The sequence below is a fragment of the Lithobates pipiens genome, unplaced genomic scaffold, assembly GCF_037356315.1.
Source record: "Lithobates pipiens isolate NorthernLeopardFrog02 unplaced genomic scaffold, aLitPip1_a1.2 Scaffold_19, whole genome shotgun sequence".
NCBI classification, from domain to species: Eukaryota; Metazoa; Chordata; class Amphibia; order Anura; family Ranidae; genus Lithobates; species Lithobates pipiens.
The window spans coordinates 532,027,193-532,039,873 of record NW_027507764.1 but is presented as its reverse complement, the minus strand read 5'-3'; the positions used below and the strand labels follow the sequence as shown (position 1 = coordinate 532,039,873).

Genomic DNA, 12,681 nt, shown 5'->3' with positions numbered 1-12,681 from the left:
TTGGATGGTGGGGCTAGAACCTGGACTCACGGCGCAGGTGCCGTTCATCCTCGGCTATTTTCGGAATCTATGTTGCTGCATGCGCAGTACACAGCGGACACTATCCGATGGTGGACCTTATATGATTGGACATCGGCTTCTCCCTTTGGGTCCTTTCTCACGGGGCGGATCAGTTCTGATCCGCCCCGTGGATATCCGTATGCTCAGCGGGGATCACTCCGTCGATCCCCGCTGAGCAGGAAGAGGACAGGTCCGTCTCTGCACCCTGCGCAGGGACAGACCTGTCACAGCGCCGCTCTCCCCTATGGGAGATCGGATGATGACGGACCGCAGTGCCCGTCGTCACCCGATCCGCAGACGGATGGAAAAATAGCTTTTTCCTCCGTTAGGCCCCTTTCACACTAACGTCCCGTTCAGGCCCGCCTGTCAGTTTTTCAGGCGGACCTGAACGGGTGCTCCATAGAGCTCTATGGAGCGTCGGATGTCAGCGGTGACATGTCCGCTGACATCCGACCCGCTCCGATCCGAAAAAGTGTGACGGAGGAAAAAGCTATTTTTCCATCCGTCTGCGGATCGGATCGGATGACGACGGGCACTGCGGTCCGTCGTCATCCGATCTCCCATAGGGGAGAGCGGCGCTGTGACAGGTCCGTCCCTGCACAGTGTGCGGAGACAGACCTGTCATCTCCCTGCTCAGCGGGGATCGGCGGAGTGATCCCCGCTGAGCAAACGGATATCCACGGGGCGGATCAGAACTGATCCGCCCCGTGTGAAAGGACCCTTACACTTTTTCGGATCGGATGTCAGCGGACATGTCACCGCTGACATCCGACGCTCCATAGAGCTCTATGGAGCACCCGTTCAGGTCCGCCTGAAAAATTGACAGGCGGGCCTGAACTGAACGTCAGTGTGAAAGGGGCCTTACCTCACAATCTACGCTGTTAGATCAGGAAGTGATCTGTCTCTTCCTCCAGTCAAGACATCCGCCTTTTTTCTGACATCACATCCGGTATCCTCTGCAGGTGAACTTTATGAGCCTCGTTTTTGCTTTCCTGGGTAACGCTTGAGTTTTCTCTAATGACGTGAAACGGTAAGGAAGCGGTTTGTGTGTAGTTCTACCATAACAGTAGGGTAGTGAGGATGGTGACAATATGCCCTGTGATATCCGTCTTTCAAGGTTACGTTGACTTTGAACGTCACGGTTTTTTTTTTAATTTGCTGTTCGTCTTCCGAACGAAGTTATACTATTCCAGTCAGTTAAATTGGAGCGACGCTTTTCACGGCGAGTTAAATCGTGGTTGTGCTGGATGTTTGCTTTGCCAGTGTTTCCGTGTGTGAGAGAACGCTAATGCATCACTGCAGAAGTTCTTTGAACAGGCTGTTCCCTAAACCCCGGCAGGATCTAATGTCATAGTGGGAACAAAGATTCTCCAGCGTTAGCTCTCAGACAGATTATTAGGCGGTTATAAAATAATTATAAAATATAACGCATTGAGCGTACTAGAAATCTCTGTTGGATGCTGACAACTACACCACTGATAAGGAAAGATTGTTGGGGCTGGGTATAGTGGTAATTGGCTGACGCGCGGGTCTTGTGCAGCAAAGCCATCACTTTCTTGTAGACTGCCCATTAATTCCTTTTATATTTCAGTAAATATAGCAGCCATCTTGAATGATGGCACGGTTCCCTGCTTTTTAACACTTCTCATCCAGGCCAATTCTGGCACATTGCTCCTACATATAAAAATTATTTTTATAATGGGTTTTTTTTTTTGGTGGAAAATTACTCAGAACCCCTAAACTTATTGTGTGTGTGTGTGTGTGTGTGTGTGTGTGTGTGTATATATATATATATCATTTTGTGGTGCGTTTTTTTTTTTTTTTTTTTTTTTTTTTTTTTTGCAGAGAACCTAGTGGTTGATTTTTTTGTCACACGGTATTTGTGCACTTTTCAAATGTGTTTTGTTTTTGGTGGCCCCTTTTCACACTACCGATCCGTTCAGGTCCGCCTGTCAGTTTTTCAGGTGGACCTGAACGGATGCTCCCTAGAGCTCTATGGAGCGTCAGATGTCAGCGGTGACATGTCCGCTGACATCCGACCCGCTCCGATCCGAAAAAGTGTGACGGAGGAAAAAGCTATTTTTCCATCCGTTATCGCAGTGTCCGTCGTCACCCGATCTCCCATAGGGGAGAGCGACGCTGTGACAGGTCCGTTCGTGTGCAGAGACGGACCTGTCCTCTGCCTGCTCAGCGGAAATCGCTCCGGCAATCCCCGCTGAGCAAGCGGATATCCACGGGTTGGATCAGCACTGATCCGCCCTATGTGAAAGGACCCTAAAGTTAGCCTCTTCTATCTTCATCCCCCTAACATGTCATGCTTAAAAATTGCGCTCGCTTGTGGAATGCCACCAAGCTTTGCTACTCAAATATCTCCATAGGCAACGCTTTAAATTTTATTAATATATATATATATATATTTTTTACAGCTTGTCTGTTTATAGTTAGAGTTGTTTCTTTTGCTCTAAGGCTTAAAGAGGGATTCCACCTAAAAAAAAAAATATATATATTAAAAGCCAGCCACTATAAATACTACAGCTGCTGACTTTTAATAAATGGACACTCACCTGTCCCGGGTTTCAGCGATGCCGAGGCCGGTCGATCTCTCGGCTGTTGCCGTCACCATTCTAGGTGAGGGAATCAGGAAGTGAAGCGAATCGGCTTCACTTCCCGGTTCCCTACTGCGCATGCGCGAGTCGCGCAGCGCAATAGGAATTGTCCGCGCTGTCACTGGGACCCGAGTGTGTCCCAGCAGACAGCGCGGCAGGACAGGAAATGACATAGACTCCCACGGGAGTCTATGCCCGGAAGTGGGTGTAAATACCTGTCTTTGACAGGTATCTCCACCCCCCTCCCCCCTGTAAGGTGCCAATTGTGACACCGGAGGGGGGGAGGGTTCCGATCGGCGGAAGTTCCACTTTAGGGTGGAACCCCGCTTTAATGTACACGGGATGTTTCTGAATGATGGAACATTACAGCTATGTGTGATTAGCAGCCCTAAAGATAACCTCAGGAGACCTTCCCAAATGATTAGAAAACACTAAAGACAAGTATTTAAAGTGGTTGTAAACCCTTACAACCAACTTTTGTAGGTCCAAGAAATATCTCCTAAACCTATACGGTTTAGGAGATATTTACCCGAAGACAGCCAGGCGCACTTGGCAGGCTGCAGATCGCGGCGATGTGCTGCGAGTGTTGGCTCTCGTGTGCACGTGCGGGAGTGATGTCATCGCAGCTCCAGCGAATCACAGCGCCGGAGCAGCGGGACACGGAAGTCGCTCCGGGATACATGGCAGCGCCGAAGAGAAGGACCGCTTCGGGGGCTTCGTTCTCAGGTAAGTTATTCATAATGAGCTAGTATGCTATGCACACTAGCTCATTATGCCTTTGCCTTACTGTGTGTGTGTGTGTGTGTGTGTGTGTGTTTGTTTTTTTTTTTGTTTTTTTTTTTTTTTTTTTTTTTTGCCTTTACTTCCTCTTTAAAGTGGTTGTAAACCCTTACAAACCACTTTGACCTGCAGGTAAGCCTAGATTAAGGCTTACCTGTAGGTCCAAGCAATATCTCCTAAACCTATATGGTTTAGGAGATATTTGCCCGAAAACAGGCACCGCTGTCTACGGCGCATGCTCCGTAGACAGCGGCGCGCAGGCGCACTAAGCGCGGCATTCTCAGCGACGGAGCTGCCGCGCGTGTCGGCTCCCGTGCGCATGCGCGGGAGTGACGTCAGCGCGGCGGAGCTGCGAGACCCCACCAACAAGATGGATGCGGAGGACTACAGGGGACATCGGCGACTTCGCTGGCTCCTGTGTCAGGTAAGTGACACATAATGGGCTACTATGCGATGCATAGTAGTCCATTATGCTTTGCCTTTGCAGGGAATGAAAGAGGAAGTAAACTCATCAGGATTTACTTCCTCTTTAACTATTTCTGCTATTCTATGAGAGAACTGTGTGAGTAGCAGCTGAGAAAGCGTTATGCTTGTAGCTAGCTGTTATTTTTTTGGTTGGTTTGTTAATATGGATGCCATGATGAGCATGTGTGAGGAAATGCTCCTGATGTTGCTTTTGCTGAGGTTTCAAAGACGTAGAAAATTGCATGAGAGGACCAGAGTTCGTCGCTACTGGACCCATCCATTGATGTGGGGGTCATCAGGTTAAATTTCTCAATGGTTGACAGGTGAGTGAAATTCCTATCCCAACTTCAGCATCAAGTAATGCAAGTTGTGTATTGCAGGGGTTGAAAAATTTGCTTTGAATTTAGGAGCCAGTTTTTTTATTTTATTTATTTTTATTTATATATAGAGTGGTATGGATTGTCAGCTCCCGGGGTAAGGCCACTCATTTTCACCCCCTATCCCTAACTCACAATGGAGCACCCAGTCAATTCCAATGAAACGCTGTTACATCGGGGTTATGGGCTGACCAGAAAGAGTAAGGCAGGTGACACTGGTTTGGAATTGGCAGGTGGCACTGGTTTGGAATTGGCAGGTGGCACTGGTTGGTGATGGCAGATGGCCCTGGTTGTCACTGACAGATGGCACTGATTGGCGGTGGCACTGGCAGGTGGCACTGGTTGCCACTGGCAGGCACGTGGAACTGCCAGATGGCATTGGCAGGTGACACTGGTTTGGCACTAGCAGGTGGCACTATTGGCACTGGCAGGTGGCACTGGTTTGGAAGTGTCAGGTGGCACTGGTTGGCACTAGCAGGTGGCATTGATTGGCGGTGGCACTGGTTGGCACTGGCAGATGGCACTGGTTGGCGCTGGCAGGTGGCACTGGCAGGTTTCACACGGAGCACTCTGTTACTGAAATGTAACAGAGGAGCTGTCAGAATTGAACTTAAAGCGGAGGTCCACCCTAAAGTGGACCTTCCGCTCATTGGAATCCCCCCCCCCCCCTCCGGCGCCACAATTGGCACCTTTCAGGGGGGAGGGGGTGCAGGTACCTGTACAGTACAGGTATCTGCACCCACTTCCGGGATAGCTCTCTGCGGAAAGGGGCGTAGATTACGCCCCTTTCCGAAAGTCCCCTGCTGGGAAACGCACAGATCCCATAGGCAGCGGGTCCATCCTTATTGCGCAGTGCAACTCACGCATGCGCAGTAGGGAACCGGGAAATGAAGCCGAAAGGCTCCACTTCCTGATTCCCATACCCAAGATGGCGATGGCAGCACCCGAGAGACGATAGAGAGATCGTCTTCGGGTGCCAACATCGCGGGCGCGCTGGGCGGGTAAGTGTCCTTATTTTAAAAGTCAGCAGCTGCAGTATTTGTCGGAATGGACGGGACCCGGCTGGGGTGGGCGGGACTCAGCAGCCATCATACACTAGCCAACGATTGGGCTGCTGAAGAAAAGGGGCGGGGCCACATACACGTAGCGGCCCGCCCAGATCCCATTGGCTGGTTTTTGATAGCTGCCGGGTCGGTCCCACCCACCCCGACATCAAGCTGAAATCTGACAGATCCTCCTCTCACCGTTGCTTGTCAGTTTCACACACTTAGCGCAGCTGCCGCTAAGTGTGGAGGAGGGAGGAGGACGGCAGTCAGTGTTCATGCGCTGCATGTCTGGGGCATCAATAGTGAGTGGGCTGGTGGCAGCTTAGGTGCCAGGTTGCGATTTCTAGTCGACTTGGCGTCTGGGGTTTGTCGAGCCCTGGTGTATTGTACAGCATAATTGGCTGAGGGAAATATCACATGGTATATCAAGCTTGATAATTGTGTGTTTTCCAGGCTCAAAAATAATAAAATGTTTCCCTACTACACAAAAACGCTCATAAATGCGGTTAGCGGCGTTTGAAATGCTTCTGAACACACATTCCCCCCCCCCCAAAAAAAGCCTCTAAATTCAACTGCCTAGAAATGACTATAAACAAACCCATGTACTGATAGGTTAACATAGAGGAGAGTTCAGGAGCAGTTGAAAAAAAAATGGCCAACTGCTCCTAAAAATCCGTTTACCAGCAGAAGTGTACATGAGGCCTAACATTTGCGCCGATACCTCACGTCACGTGTGTGATTTGAATGCCATTTTACATATGTGGGCGTGGTGTACCTATGCATTTGCTTCTGTGCATGATCTTGTAGGGGTGCTTTTACTTTTTTTCACTTTCCCTTTTTAAATTTTTTTTTTTTTTTTTTCGATCTTTTCTTCCTATTATAAGTAATGTAAACATCCCCTTATAATAGGAATAGTGCTTTTACAGGTCCTCTTTATGGAGAGATGTGGGGTCAATGAGATTTCCAGCCAAGCAGTATTTACAACTGCCAGGCGCAGGGTGGATTTCATTTAAATCACTAGTAAAAGTCTTGATTTAAATCAAACTGATTTTATTTTTTATTTTTTTTTATTTACAGGAGGCAGGAAGGGGGGATGACCCTTCCCGCCACCTGTAAGAATGATCAAGCGGCTGAACTGCCACTATGATTGTTCTTACGATGAAGGGAATTGCTGGCTGATACTGAATTGATGCCTGTAGGTGCAGGCATCATCCCGGTATAACCACTGTAACGGGAGGACGTCCATGTATGCCCTCCTGGTAGAGCTGCACAATTGTTAAAAAATCATGATCTCGGGGGCGTGGCTAAGGAATGGCCGAGTGAGGCAGCTTTTTCTTGGAGCTCCCGGTCCAAGGCCTCATGCCCCGGCGCTAATAGTCTTTTCTACCGGCATGAGCTCATCCAAGAAGCACCGGACACGGGGAGCAACACGAGGGACCCCTCACAGCAAATCCGCCGGTTCGTTCCGCCGCTACTTCGGGCGCGGAGAGGGCTCTCCACCGGGAGCGGCCGTCGCATCTTCACGAGAGGCCTTGCAGGCCTCACCGCAGCGATCACGAACTCCGGCCCGGCGAGGAGACACCTCCGGAGTACTGTATGGCGGAAGCGGAGCAGGGAGTGGAGGTGATGCCTGCCCCGGTGGCTCCTGCGCCCTCCATGCTGGACCAGGACATTAGAGACATGCTCCAGGCCCTCCCAACACAGTCCGCCATTGAGGCGCTGATTCTGCGGTTGGAGGAAACGCACAGGAGGGACATTCAGGAGGTCCGGGAGAGGTCTCCAGTATTGCGGAACGAGTGTCCACGGGGGAGTCATCTCTGACGTCCTTAGAGGCCAGGGTTGCCGCGCTGGAGCAGTCTAGGGACCACCACAGAGAAGCCGCCGTCTCCCTCCAACTACACGTGGAAGACCAGAGCCGCCGCAACAACCTGCGGCTCCGGGGGGTCCCGGAGACAGCAGGCCCAGAGGACGTGAGTGCGGTGGTTGGCAATATCTTCCGCGTGGTGCTCGGTGACCCAGATGTGGTGGTAGCCCTGGACAGAGCGCATAGAGCCCTCGGCCCGATACCGGCCGCCCCGGACAGGCTGCGGGACATTGTGTGCAGATTACACCGCTACACGCAGAAGGAATCCATCTTGAGACGTGCTTGGGAGCTTGGTGATGTGGAGGTGAATGGAGCGACCATCCGTGTACTGCAAGACCTGTCCCGCTCTACGCTGCGACGGAGGGCCCTTCTTAGACCACTCCTTGACCTAGCCAAACAGCTCGGTTGCACATATCGTTGGGAGTATCCCCTGTCCGTCATGTTCCGCAAAGACGTTGGAAGCTTCACCCTACAGACGGCCGCCGACCTGCCGGCTCTTTTTCGGTTTCTGGGGACAGAGCCTATCCCGATCCCGGACTGGCTACAGCTCCTTCCGCGGCAACTGGGTAGATCAGGTGCATCGGTTAACCGGGGCCCCCAGCCACCCCGCCAGCAACGAGGACATCGGTGGCACCGATCAGCTTCAGGAGGCGCCCCACGTGAGTAGGCCCTGGGCCACCCTCTCCCAACTATTCGCCCCACTTCCAAACGGCAGAGACAGTGCTGACATGGGTGATATGAACACTTTGTTTTGGCTTTACGTACCCCCTTGTCTTCCTTGCCAACTTGCCTCTTCGTGGACGCCTCCCCCCTTGCCAGCCAGACCCCCCGTTGGTTCCGTGGGATTCCCCCCCAGGGGCCCTCAGTGACCATTCTGGCGTGGGCGGCTGTCACGGACTTTTGGGTCACTTTCCGGTCAGGTCTTTTTTGTTTCGTTTTTTATTTATTTATTTTTTGATGGTGCCCTCTGCTTCCTACACCCCAGCATCCCGGCCAGCGCGATCTGCCCTGTGCTATTAAAGGAGGACTATTCCCAGATGCCACCATTGTCACCCATTTTGTACTGAGCTGGGAAGCGCTTCGCTGCCTATATGGCCCCTTACCTTTTTCAAGCCACAGTCTGGAGGAACACATTGTCGGCCCTGACTTATGTTTAGCTGGTGAAGGGGATCGGACTGAGACTCACCGCCACGGACCAACCATTTTTTGGTTTGTCAGCTGGTCCTCCATCTGCAGGAACTTTTTACACCCCCAGTTCAGGAGAAGCAGACGAGATTACTGTTATAGGGGACTTGATGCCTGTACATGATGCACTGGTTATTTGTGGGGGGGAGCACCGGGCTGTGAATTGACCTGTTCTATTTTATGCATGGGGGGGGGGGACCCGCGGGTCTGCCGGAGAGCCTTTGGGGGCCTTTTGCGCCTGCTGGGGCACATTACCGGGAGGTATTGGGGAGGGGGGGGGTTCTCCTTTTATGTTGACCTATGCCTCAGCACTGGAGCAAGCACCCTGGGGGGGTGGGGGGTTGTTTGGGGGGGTGGGTGGCCGCGGCGGAGAAGCGCATCCTGCTGGACTTAGTGTTCGGTGATGGGTGCTGGTGACCCTCCGCTTCCACATGGCGGACTCTTATAGGCTGTTTGGCCCCCTGCCTTTGGTAGTTTCCCTCCCCCCCTTGCTGTGCTTGCTGCCGCGTGGGCCGATATATGCTAACCTGATGTCTTTGCTTTTAGCTTTTTCCTGTTATGCCGGTTTATTATGTCTGTCTTTGTCTTTATTTCTCTTAGCATGAGATTATTGGTTGCCGGGGGTGGGATACCATACAGGACCGGGAGTTCACCTTTACAACTCGGTTCACCCCAGCTCCCACTTAGGTATTCGCTCAGTTACCAGAGGTAGTTCTGGAGAGCGTTGCAGCCGACTAGGCTACTTTAGTTTTGTTTACTTGGCCGCTTAGGTTTGTGACGGCCCCATTCCCCTTATTTATTTTAATTACGCCCCACCTCCTTCCCTGATACTCCACAATTATTATAACCTACTTCCATCCCCCCCCCCTGTTTTATTTTTATTTCTCCTTTTTCCCTCCCTCCCCCATCCTCATCCCCTGACTTGGTATTTTTTCGCTTATAGCGATGGATACTATTCACATACTCTTAGTTAACGCGAAGGGTCTCAATATACCTGAAAAGCATAGGATTCTTATACATGATATGCGACGTGCCAAAGCGGACGTGGTGTTTATCCAGGAAACTCATTTTAGGGACGGTAGTCTGCCATTTCTTTTAAAGTTGACGTTTTCCTTTAGCATACCACTCCAACTATGCTGCAGCCAAATCTAGAGGGGTGACGATCTTGATCTCGGCGAGGGTGCCGTGGACACTGATAGGCTCCCGGGCGGATGAGGAGGGACTCTTCCTGTATTTAAAGGGTATGATTGGGGGTAGGAAGGTCACACTAGCAAATCTTTATGCCCCAAACGACCGTCAGGATGTATTCCTTCGCAAACGTCTGGATCACCTTCAGCGTTATGCGGAAGGCCAGTTAATAGTTGGGGGCGACTTGAACATCCCCCTCAACCCTTTGGAAGACACCTCGTCCGGTACATCTACTTCCTCGAGGGACATGCGCAAACGTATAGGCCAATCTTTATATTCGGCACAACTTATAGACGTCTGGCGACTTCTCCATCCGGGGGAACGTGACTACACGTTCTTTTCAAAACCACACCAGACTTACTCACGCCTGGACTATTTTCTGATACCACACAGACAGCTACATGCAGTGGCACACACTTCCATCGGGTCGATTACGTGGTCTGACCACGCCCCGATCAGCATGCAGTATACTTTGTCAGATAATCGTACGCACCCTCAAACGCAGTGGCGCCTTAATGAGAGTTTTGCTACAGGACCCTGTAGTTCTGGCAGACGTGATCAAGGAAATAGGTCATTATTTTGTCGCAAACAGCACCTCAGGCAGTGACATGGGCGTGGTATGGGAAGCCCATAAGGCGGTGATCAGGGGGGTCCTTATAAAACACGGGGCCAGACTGAAGAGACAGAGGACTGAAAAATTGGATTCCCTACTTGCGCAGCTTCATGCCACGGAACAGACGCATAAAACAGCTCCGTCGCAAGCCCTTAGCGTGGAATTGGACGTTCTCCACTCACAAATCAATGACCTCCTTCAATATAGAGCTAAAGCTGCGCTGCAGAGATGTAGGCGGATGGTATACGAGTCGGGCAACAAATAAGGGCGACATCTCGCTCAGATCTTTAAAGCGCAATGTTTGGCCTCCTATGTTTTGGAGGTCGTGACCCCGTCGGGACAAAAACGGTCGCTACCCCTACAGATCTCACAGGAGTTTAAGAACTATTACAGCTCTCTGTACAACCTGTCCGGGTTACCGCCGTCACCCTCCGCTGTCTCGCAGTATCTTGCCGACTCTAAAATGCCATCCCTGCCTCCGGAGGTGCGTGACACCCTGGAGGGGCCCATTACATTGACGGAAGTTCAAGCGGCCCTGAAGAGTACGAAGCCGGGTAAAGCGCCAGGACCAGACGGGTTGCCTACTATAAAACCCTGCTTCCAACCCTGGGGGGGCCCCCTAGTGGACCTCTTTAATGGGCTGGGGACGGAGACCAGACTTCATGACACCACTCTGCAGGCGCATATCTCGGTTATCCCCAAAGAGGGCAAGGATCTGTCCCAATGCGGGAGCTATCGCCCGATCTCCCTCCTGAACTCGGACCTGAAGCTTTTTACTAAGGTTTTGGGCACGAGGCTGCAACAACACTTCCCTCAGTTGATCCACCTGGATCAAGTGGGTTTTGTTCCATCTAGAGAGGCAAGGGACAACACTACGAAGGTCCTTAATCTGCTCCACATAGCTTCCAAGACCCAGACCCCGAGTGTGTTCCTTGGCACAGATGCCGAGAAGGCATTCGATCGGGTTGAGTGGTCATTTGTTTGCCACTCTTAAATATGTTGGCCTCGGAGACAAAATGCTACGCTGGATTTCAGCAGCCTACGCAAAGCCAACAGCAAGGGTACGAGTGAATGGGATACTCTCTGATGTGTTCCCTATTGTGAATGCTACTCGTCAGGGTTGTCCCCTGTCCCCCTTGCTGTTCGCTCTGACCTTGGAGCCCTTTTTGTGCCATGTCCGTGATAACGTTGCAATTAAGGGAATAGGGACCAAGGAGACTAGGCATAAGGTGTCTGCATATGCCGATGACCTTATGTTCTCATTGGCAGAACCTGAGACTTCTCTTAAGACCCTTTTGCAGGAATTTCATGTTTATGGCCAACTTTTTAACCTGCGGATAAATTTTTCGAAGTCCGAAGCAATGGGCGTGGGGATACCACCCGCACGATTGCAGCGTCTAAAGACTTCTTTTACGCTGAAATGGTCAGATACTGCCCTGAAGTATCTGGGCACCTTTATTCCCCCTTCCATTTCGCATCTCTATAAACTTAATTTTCCCCCCTTGCTGAAATCGGTACAAAAGCTTTTGGATAGTTGGGTGGGCGGTATGCACTCCTGGCTAGGCCGATGTAATCTTAAAATGTCGATCCTGCCAAAATTTCTCTATCTATTCCAGGCCCTCCCGATCCACATCCCCCCCCCCCCCCCCCCCCCCCAGAGCCTTTTTTGGGCAGGTTCACTCACTTTTCACCCGCTTTTTGTGGGCGGGCAAACATCCACGCCTGCCCAGGAACATGCTTTCCAACCCCAAACATCGGGGGGGGGGGGTTTAGCACTTCCGGAGATTCGGAAGTACTATTGTGCCACCCATCTCAGTAGACTCCTAGACTGGTGCCGCCATAAAGACACCAAATTATGGACGCAGTTAGAACAGGACCAATTTGAAATATCATTGACAGGCAGTCCGTGGTGCTATGGGGACTTACCTATTGAGCTTAGATGTCACCCCCTGATAGGCAATACTGCAAAGATTTTCTCACTCCTTTTGACTGACCCGGACCTGTCGACACCTGATGCGCCGGTGCGGCCTGTAATTGGCCAATCCGAATTTCACCCCAGGACTCAGAGACAAATGTTTCCGGGACCTTGGTAGACAAGGTCTCTTCCAAGCATCCCATTTTAGTCGAATGGGAAGGTGGATGACATACGCGGAACCTGGGGGGCCCATACCGTCTAGACTTCCTACGGGCTTTCCAGCTATCCCATTTCCTCCAGAGCATGCCGCCACCACCCAATGACTCACAGAGACCCCTTACTAGCCTGGAGAAGCTCTGCACAGAGACCGGGACCCTCGCCCACGCATTGTCTATGGCATATGAGATGTTGATTGAACCCCCAAAAGATTTCCAGCCCCCATATCTTGCTAAGTGGGAAGATGACCTAGCGGTTACCTTCACGGACAATCAGAAGCAACAAATAATTAATTACACCCACAAATCCTCACTTTGCACCAGGCAACAGGAAACAAACTTTAAAATTCTATCCCGCTGGTATAGA

General features: G+C 51.3%; 2 protein-coding genes across 3 annotated transcripts in view; one reads left to right on the top strand and one right to left on the bottom strand.

Moving 5' to 3' along the window:
- Window positions 1-1,063, bottom strand: part of LOC143997544 (uncharacterized) — a 66,200-nt gene extending 65,137 nt beyond the window's left edge. The window contains exon 1 of one of the 2 annotated variants that reach the window (XR_013277703.1): window positions 926-1,063. The gene's annotated coding sequence lies outside the window, so the exon portion shown is untranslated. The remainder of the gene's footprint in view (window positions 1-925) is intronic. The other variant, XR_013277702.1, reaches the window with a different exon arrangement.
- Window positions 950-12,681, top strand: part of TIMM10 (translocase of inner mitochondrial membrane 10) — a 140,705-nt gene continuing 128,973 nt past the window's right edge. Inside the window, exon 1 of the mRNA XM_077493206.1 lies at window positions 950-1,090. The gene's annotated coding sequence lies outside the window, so the exon portion shown is untranslated. The remainder of the gene's footprint in view (window positions 1,091-12,681) is intronic.